Below are 8,974 nucleotides of genomic sequence, written 5' to 3'. Positions count from 1 at the left end.
TTAGAAATTTTAGGAAAATTAGGTTGAGTAAATGCTATAATGTTATGATAATAAAGTCTAAATATTATGATATATATATATGCATTATATTAAATATTATGTTTGGGTTGGTTTAAAAAAAAAAAGAAAGTAAAAGCGGCCCCCGCATCTTTTGATTTTTTTCGTATGCGGCTCTTAGTAGAAATAGTTTGCACACCCCTGGAGTACACAATAAAGCTTCATGGAAACACACACTGTCGGAGAAAAACACAGCTCATTAGCATAAAAGCTACAGGCACACGAAAACAGCGTGTTCCCAGTAGGGTTTACTAAAGTCACTATTAAAATGTCTACATTCCAGCATCAAGGCTAGATTATGGCTAACACACTTCCAATACACTACTGTAGGGCCACTGACACTTATTTAAAATGGTTGAAATGCTATAATATGAGTATATCATAATAGTAATACTATAATAATTTTGCAATATAGTTACCTTCTCAGTACATTCAGCATGTGATCTTACAGTGTTAACAATCGTGAAAGAAAAAAAAAAGAATTACATTTTACACAAAGTATGAGCAAAAAGTTAGCATTGTTATCGCATGACCTATGACACAATTCTCCCTCCTTTTTGTCTGGGCTTCACTGTATGAAAAGGCTCCACGGCGGAGGGGTGGAGGGAGTCAGTGGGTTCACAGGGCAGCTTCAGGGCCAACCTGGGTGAAAAGTTTTCGGAGAATGAGACGGGCGGCCTCCCTTACCCCGCTGGGGCCCCTAAGGCTAACGTGATCCCCCCCCCCCCATTTGTGCTCCTGTCATAAAGAATGCGCCCGCTAAACCACTTTCCCACCACTAAGAGGATTTACTAATGCCCACAAATCAAGAGATGCTCTGGCACATTTGGACATAGGGGAAGCTTAATATAATAACTCATGTAGAAACATCCACTGGACGCCACACTGAGACATCATTTGGTTTGTGGATGCAGGTTAAACATAGAAGCATCAGTCCATATTTTGTTTGGTTGCACAGATGTCAATTTTTCCTACGATGAACATTATTGGTTCCCACAAACACAAATATACAAGAGGTTTTGTAGTTTAATGCTGTTTTGTGGTAAAGTCATAAAAAATGCCGTTTGTAGTGCATTTGGTTTATGAACTGCTGACACATGATAATAATCAATCACGATTCTACAACAAATGGTGTGTAATAGCCTCACCATTGCCCAACACATTCAAACTTGATAAAAACCAAAATGTGCAGTTTGCTCCAGACAGGTGTGTTATTATTTTTCATCTCCTAAGCACTTATTGGTTCAGAAATGTTAGACTTTTTGCAAAAAGGGATTATGGACAATACTCTAATAATGCGGCTTTGATCGCACTGAATCGGATGATCATAGCGCTTCCAATCTGATTGCGTTAATGTCACCCATGAAAGGTATATTTATGCTGTGAAGTATTATTTTTTATTATATTTTATACAGTTGTGATCAAATTGAGGACACCCCTCACTCCTCATAACCTAAACTGGCTTTTCTACTCTTTACACCTTGTAAAGTTGAACATTTGTCAACACATGCACCCCTGCTGTGGTGCCTGTGGTATTTCTTTTTTGACAAAAACCCCATACATCAACGTTTCACCCCAGAAGTCGGACTGACTTGAAATTTCTCACACAGCTCAACGCGCTCTCCAAAACACCCAAAATAACTTCAGGGTGTTTCACCGAATCACCACAAAATTTGGCACACACCTTTAGGGGACTGACAAGCACAAGCGTGTACAATTTTTCCAAGATTGGTTGAAAAACATGGCCACCATCAACCAAAACATCTTTGTAGGACCACGGGCGGGACTAATTGTCCATATTTCTGTCTACGTTTGCCTAATGAATATAAAACTTTGAGGATATCACAGCTCAAGGTGAGAACCACAAAACCATACATATTATTTAAGCTAACACTGCATGTCAACATGCGCCAAAAAATGGCAGATAATCCTGTGATGCTTGTTAAACTCTGCTGCCTTTCTCGCCTACGTTACTCGGGCTTGTTTGATTAACAAATGTTTACGTAGCGGCCCTGGCCCTGTCACGGGATTCACACCCAATCAGGATCATGTAAGCGAGAGTAAGCGAGTGTGTGTGTGAGGGTGAGTGACATGACAAGGGTTCCAAAAGATAACCTACTTCCTCTATTGCGACTTGTTTGCTTTACAGTCTGATGCCCACCATGCTCCTTTGTGTCCCTCGTGGAAAAATGGCAGACACAATGTGTTCAAATATATAGGCACAAGAAGTTAACAATACCCATGTAATGGCATTTTAATGTATAGTTCTGAATGGGGAAGACTCAATGTCACTTATAAGCAATGAGCTATCTGTATGTACTGTACTTAATGTACCTTTCCACACACCTCAAGTCAAGGAGATACTAACCCAACAACCTCTATTTTCCTAATAAGGCCGGGAGATCATGAGACCGCTGCTGCGTCTGTCGATATTGTAACAAAAATCCGCCTCAGCATCAAGGTTTTCCAAGAAAGCTCACAGCTGGGGCGGGGTGACCAAGGTTGAAGTGCAAGAAAATCCTCCATCTTGTGTTGAGGAGAATGTATTAAAAGTCTGGGCTGGTGTGTTGGCAGTAGCAGGGAGGGGTGGTGTTAAAGTGATCTGTGCAGATGCAGCAGGGGGGCCTTAGTGGGAGAGATATGATGTTCTAGAAGGTATTTATCTAGTCAGTGCACTTATGTAAGACAAGATAATGACAGAAAGTGAGAGAAAGTGATTAACACTGGGGTTGATGACATAAAAGAATGTCGTAGTTGCATGAAAAGGCCCGGCTTTACCAAGATAATAATGCTGTGATTGACACAGACAGAACTGATTATTGTTATGATTGCATCAATGCTGAGATACAGGCACACATACTCAAAATATGAGCATTTGTACATTGTTGTTGTTGTCCTGCTGTCTAACAAAACATATTTGCTGGAGTGAGAAATAGCAACCAACCTGTTCCAAATGTGCATTTTTTTCATATAATGTGCCTAAATCCATTGAAAATACCAGTCACACACTAAAAAAATAATAAAAACCACTGATAAAATATTGATACAACTCAAATAGAAATTTGACTTTTGAGGGCATAACTCAGATGGAGGAAAAATCTAATTTTAATTGCAAATTAAATTAAATTTCATTAGTTTTGTCTGTCACTCTTTTTTCTTTCATTTATTCGCACATTTATCTTTAATTTCTTTATCTTAAATTATTTTCTATTTATTTATTTTATGCACTTACAGCATAAGCCTATGTCTCACTACACATTCAATATTATTTTCTCTCCCTATTAATGGTAAGTGAACAAATAAAAGTAATTGCTAAGTCATGGAGAAGGGGTAGGATTAAATAAACTCTGCTTCTTCCTACTCCTTTTCGGTAAACATGAGCATGTGATGTTCCTCAATGTAACTTGTTAAGCACGTTGGAAACAAATAAAATAATTACCTTTGGCATTACCATTCAGTCAGTGTGAGTTAAATTAGAAGGTACAACATGTCAAAAATAAATAAAAAAAGATTGAAAAGGTTCAAAAATGTAATTTCAAACCCCATAAAGTTGATATTATTGCTCCAGTCATAAAAGAGGTTTACCCCCTTGTGCTTTAAAGCACCACAATCACATGTCCAAAGACAAACGCATTCCTGGAAGTGACTCAAATAATCGTGCTTCCCTTTTCGCGAAACTGTTTCAAGCCAAGCAGCTATGCAAAACCCACAGGAGCACGCCCATTCAAGTCTGTTGAGCTACAGTGTGCCACTCCTTCCCCCCACAGCAAAAGCCTTGTTTCTTATAAAATGTACTCAGAATCGGCACTCCGTGTAGCGCAGCGTTGCCGCAGGACAACCTCAGCATTATTAGCCTCAGTGTGCAGACGCAGCACTTCTGGTGACCTGCATTGCTTACGAGGGGTCAGTTAAATAGAAAGAGCACAGTTGTCCAAAAAGGACGTGACTTAAGGGGGATAGACGGTGGGAGTAGTTTTGGTTAGCACTCACTGCATTTCCCTGCATTTGGATGCAAGCTTTTTCTCTCACCTGCACCCTGGATCAGTGAATGCATCACAATACATGCAGGGTGAGAGTCTATTCACATGTATATATGGGTGGGTGAGGAGGTACCAGTACTACCCGTGCTCTATTTTCCTGATCCGTCTTAGATCTGCTGGGTCGAGGAGCTAAAGCCCCAAACAAAGACCTGCACACAGCAAGATATACTCAACTTCACCTGTGTGCTAACATTATACCATAATTTACAACGTATAAGCCGCTACTTTCTTCTCATGCTTTGAACCCTGCAGCTTTTACAGTGACGCAGCTAATTTATGACTAAAACTACAGTTCCCATGATGCTTAGAGTGCAGGAAGTAGTGAAATGTGAAAGTGAATTATCAGGTTCTGAAGTTTTACACAGGGATTGTGTTTTGATCTGACAAATCTTAAATAAGTTGAATCAATTGTAGAATTACAACATCTTCTGTTTGGGCTGCTCAGACCACCAACTGTCACAACTGTAACAGTTTGGTTTTGCGTAGGTTGATTGGCCTAGCCTGGAAAGTGAGGCGCTTGTTGCACCATGCTGTATTCACATGTTGTGTTGAATAAACGGAGCCCGCACGTCCGCTCCAAAAGAGTACAAGTTTGTTTTTGAGTTTTTGTCTCGTCAAGAGTGAGTTTAGACGCCCTCCACCTTGGAGACTACACACACTAACACCAACAGGCTTCAAAAGGCTGGACTACTGCATGGTGGAGATGACAACTCAAGCTAAAGGGCTAAGTTGCTTCGGGACTAAGACGCCTCGAGCATGACAAAGAAAGGGAGCGAGTGAAAGGGAGAGAGAGACTGACAGGAATCATCACTTGAAGAAGAGGAATTTAGTGGTTTTAGTTCCCAGGAGGAGGATGAGGATGGCGATGAATGACTTTTCTGGTAGTGTACCGTTTAATTTGCCATATTACATGCACTGTTTGGCACTGTTTATTAGCCACGTAAGACACACTGTTTGGCGCTGCTTGAAAACAAACGATTTATCAAAAGTTTAAAAAAATCTTTCGGTGTTGCTCAATATCGCATGTTACGACATGGACACCTGCAGCTCAGACAGGTGTGGCCTGTATATGTACAAATCTTTTTTTTTCCTCTTTAAATTTAGTGTGTACGGCTAATATACCAGTGCGCTCTAATGTCCATAAATTATGGTATATTATTCTATTTATTTTAGGTCCCGGAAGGACACTAGAAATTAATATAAAGACAAAATAATCCATTAAATTAAAAAAAAGTCACCTTCACTCCACAACACATTCAAGCATGTAATAAAGGCAAGTCAAAAGAAAAGTAAATTAATGAATGTGATCACTCCTCCACAAGCTGATGAAAGGTATCCAGCGTGCCTCATCGGTCAGAGCAGAGGATCCAACTCGCCCTGGACGGGCAAGCGGAAGTGTCGGCCGTCACGCTAACCACAATGCAGCGTTTGTTTGTGATGCAGCTTGTTAGATTATTCATTTGTCATCTAGGTTTCCTTAGCCATCTTAAATGTCACCTAAGAGTGGAAAATAACATTTGAATAATTAATACCTGTATACAGTGTAAGTGTAAGAAAGCGTAAACTCTTTTTGGTGGTTTAAAAAGTGGAGTAAGGCTGCAATGTTTACAATCCAAGAATATTTACTATTACTACGCAGAAAAAGGAACCAGCTTTTCCTGTTTGGCTTTGGTTTGCCCCACTGCATACAGTTTGTACAAGTAAGCGCAAATGGCTTTTTGCACAAAGTGTTCACAGGATATTGCATTGTTCTTTCAACATAATTCATTATGTATTTGTAACAATCATTTCACTGAGGAAGGATGTACACTATGCATTTTGGTTGCACACATGTACACCAGCGCAGCATGCACAGAAATACGAATAAAGTGGATAAGGTGTGGTGTGATGACGTCATAAGACAAATATTGTAATTTGCACGGTTGCTTATTAAGTGCAGTGTATGAAACTATAATAAGATTGCTTTACACACCTAACCCAATGTTGATAGTGGTATAGTGCGAGTATTTAGGTGGTTTTAAACGGTGAAAAGGTTATTAATGGAATGGAGAGTCACAGTACATTAAGACGTTACTAGCAGATTAATCAGAATTTAGTAGACAGATCTTACTTTATAGGAAACTATAAAAGTGTGGCAACATACAAAATACAGCAGTTTTAGTGCTCAGTGTGTGTTGCAGCAAAATCCTACCATTTTTGGTATTAAGGTTTGAGCCTCATGTTGCCTAAAAAGTCAAATCGACACATAGTGTAGTGCAAAAATGCTATTTTTCTCACAGTGAGAATCACTTGGCAGCAGGAGCACAATTATTCTGTCTATGTGTAGCAGTTTTGGCAGCCTTTTTGGAAGAATACTGATATTGAACAGACCTTACTGTCAGTTTTCCTTGCATTAATAATACATAAAACTTGAAACCAGATATATGGAAGCTTTCCACACACACCTGACCCTTTGAGGAGCGCCAAGTGCGTGAATGAGGATCAAGGATGGCTGTTGTCACATGGCAGCATTTGGGCGTAATCTCTTTCAGACTGGGAGGTCTGCTTTGAAGCTCCACTCTCACAGTCTTAATTCGGACTGACAAGACACAGGGGAGGGGTGACTCTTTATCTTTAATAAGGGTCTCATCTATATGGGCAGGGGAATGGAACCTAATTCTAGCAAGAATATGTAGCTTATGTCTACACTACAAAATCTAAGCTCCATTTAAAAGCAGAAGATGCAAGAGACCACTTTTGATATATACATACAAAATGCAGTTTTGAAATGAAACTTTTCACTATTAAGGGAGAAAAAGAATCCAAACCTACATGGCCCTGTGTGATTGTGATTGGCCCCTAAACCTAATAACTGGTTGGGCCACCCTTAGCAGCAACAACTTCAATCAAGCGTTTGCAGTAACTTGAAATGAGTCTGTTACAGCGATGTGGAAGAATTTTGGCACACTCATCTTTGCAGAATTGTTGTAATTCAGTCACATTGGAGAGTTTTCGAGCGTGAACCGCCTTTTGAAGGTCATGCCACAACATCTCAATAGTATTCAGGTCAGGACTTTGACTAGGTCACTCGTTGTGTTTTCTTCAGCCCTTCAGAGGTGGACTTGCTGGTGTGTTTTGGTTCATTGTCCTGCTGCAGAACCCAAGTTCCTTTCAGCTTGAGGTCGCAAACAGATGGCCGGGCATTCTCCTTCAGGATTTTTTGGTAGACAACAGAATTCATGGTTCCATTTATCACAGCATATCTTCCAGGCCCTGAAGCAGCAATACAGCCCCAGACCATCACACTACCACCACCATATTTTACTGTATGATGTTCTTTTTTTTTACGCCAGATGTAATGGGACACACACTTTCCAAAAAGTCACATTTTTGACTCGTCAGACCACAGAATATTTTTCCTAAGGTCTTGGGGATCATCAAGATGTTTTCTGGCAAAATTGAGACAAGCCTTAATGTTATTTTTGTTCACTAGTGGTTTTCGTCTTGGAACTTTTTGCCCGTTTTTTCTTTCTTATGGTGGAGTCATGAACACTGATCTTAACTGAGGCAAGTGGGGCCTGCAGTTCTTTGGATGTTGTTATGTGATCTTTTGTGACCTCTTGGATGAGTCGTCGCTGCGCTCTTGGGGTAATTTTGGTTGGTCGGCCACTCCTGGGAAGGTTCACCACTGTTCCATGTTTTCACTGTTTGTGGATAATGGCTCTCACTGTGGTTTGCTGGAGTCCCAAAGCTTTAGAAATGGTGTTATAACCTTTTCCAGACCAAAAGATCTCAATTAAATCTCACTTTTTCCACACAGAACCATGTAGGTTTGGATTTATTTTTTCCTCCCTTAATAATAAAAAGTTTCATTTAAAAACTGCAATTCGCAGTTTGATGATCTGAAATATTTACAGTAAGTTTGAGAAATATGCAAAAAAATAAGAAATCAGGAAGGGGGAAAACTATTTTTCACACCACTCTATACAGACAAAGCTTTGTGTTATTAGTTATTTGCATCAACAGTTCAGCCTTTTCTCCTTACATTGTGCTTTTTTGCTCTATTTTTCAATTTTTGTTGTTGTTTATTAGTTTGTATTTTGTCATTTAAATTTTGTTAACTTCCTGTGTAACAAAACAAAAGGAAGGTGTGGAAAAAATATCCATAAAGAAATTAGAGTTTAAAAGAAAGTGTGCAGTGTTAAGGAAAAGGAAGTAATATAATTGTTAAAAATAAAGATAAAAATAAAAGTAAAAGCTGAATAAGGGTAATATAGTAAGAATACACTGTTAATAATAATTAAGTTAGAATAGAATAAGCAATTACATTAAAATAAAGACAAGTAAAACAAAGACACTGACAATAAATGGAGAACTGGAGTGAAAATTTAGACTGAATCACACAATTTATAAGTAATTTCTGGATATAGATTAAGAAAAAACGAATTGGTAATGATGATAGCTATCTGTGATTTTTTTTAATTTACTGTTTTATATATATTTAAAACAGTACTACACTTTTTACAATTAGCATTTATGAAGATGTATATCTCCTTTCAAGGCCAAAGGAGGCCATAAAAAATGTAAATAATCAATAATAAAATGTTTTGAGTACTATGGGTGGGGAAAAAAATATTATTTGTTCATTTCCAGAATGACAATAACATTTTTAGTTTGTTTCCTTGTTTGCTTTTTATAACAGGTGGTGTAATAAATGTGTTAAGCACAAGACTACCATTAGTGTTTCATGGACAAAAGGTGAAGAATCCCTCTTTTTTTTCTGTGGGAAAAAAAAATAGACGCCCCTGTTTGAATACTACACCATGTCCACTCTAAAGTCCACTACAGCATTCCTCTGGTTTTCCATAGGGGAGTGGCTTTGGGTCACAGAGTGTTCT

The sequence above is a fragment of the Dunckerocampus dactyliophorus genome, chromosome 15 (assembly GCF_027744805.1).
Source record: "Dunckerocampus dactyliophorus isolate RoL2022-P2 chromosome 15, RoL_Ddac_1.1, whole genome shotgun sequence".
In the NCBI taxonomy this organism is placed as follows: domain Eukaryota; kingdom Metazoa; phylum Chordata; class Actinopteri; order Syngnathiformes; family Syngnathidae; genus Dunckerocampus; species Dunckerocampus dactyliophorus.
Note: the sequence above shows the minus strand (reverse complement) of the source record.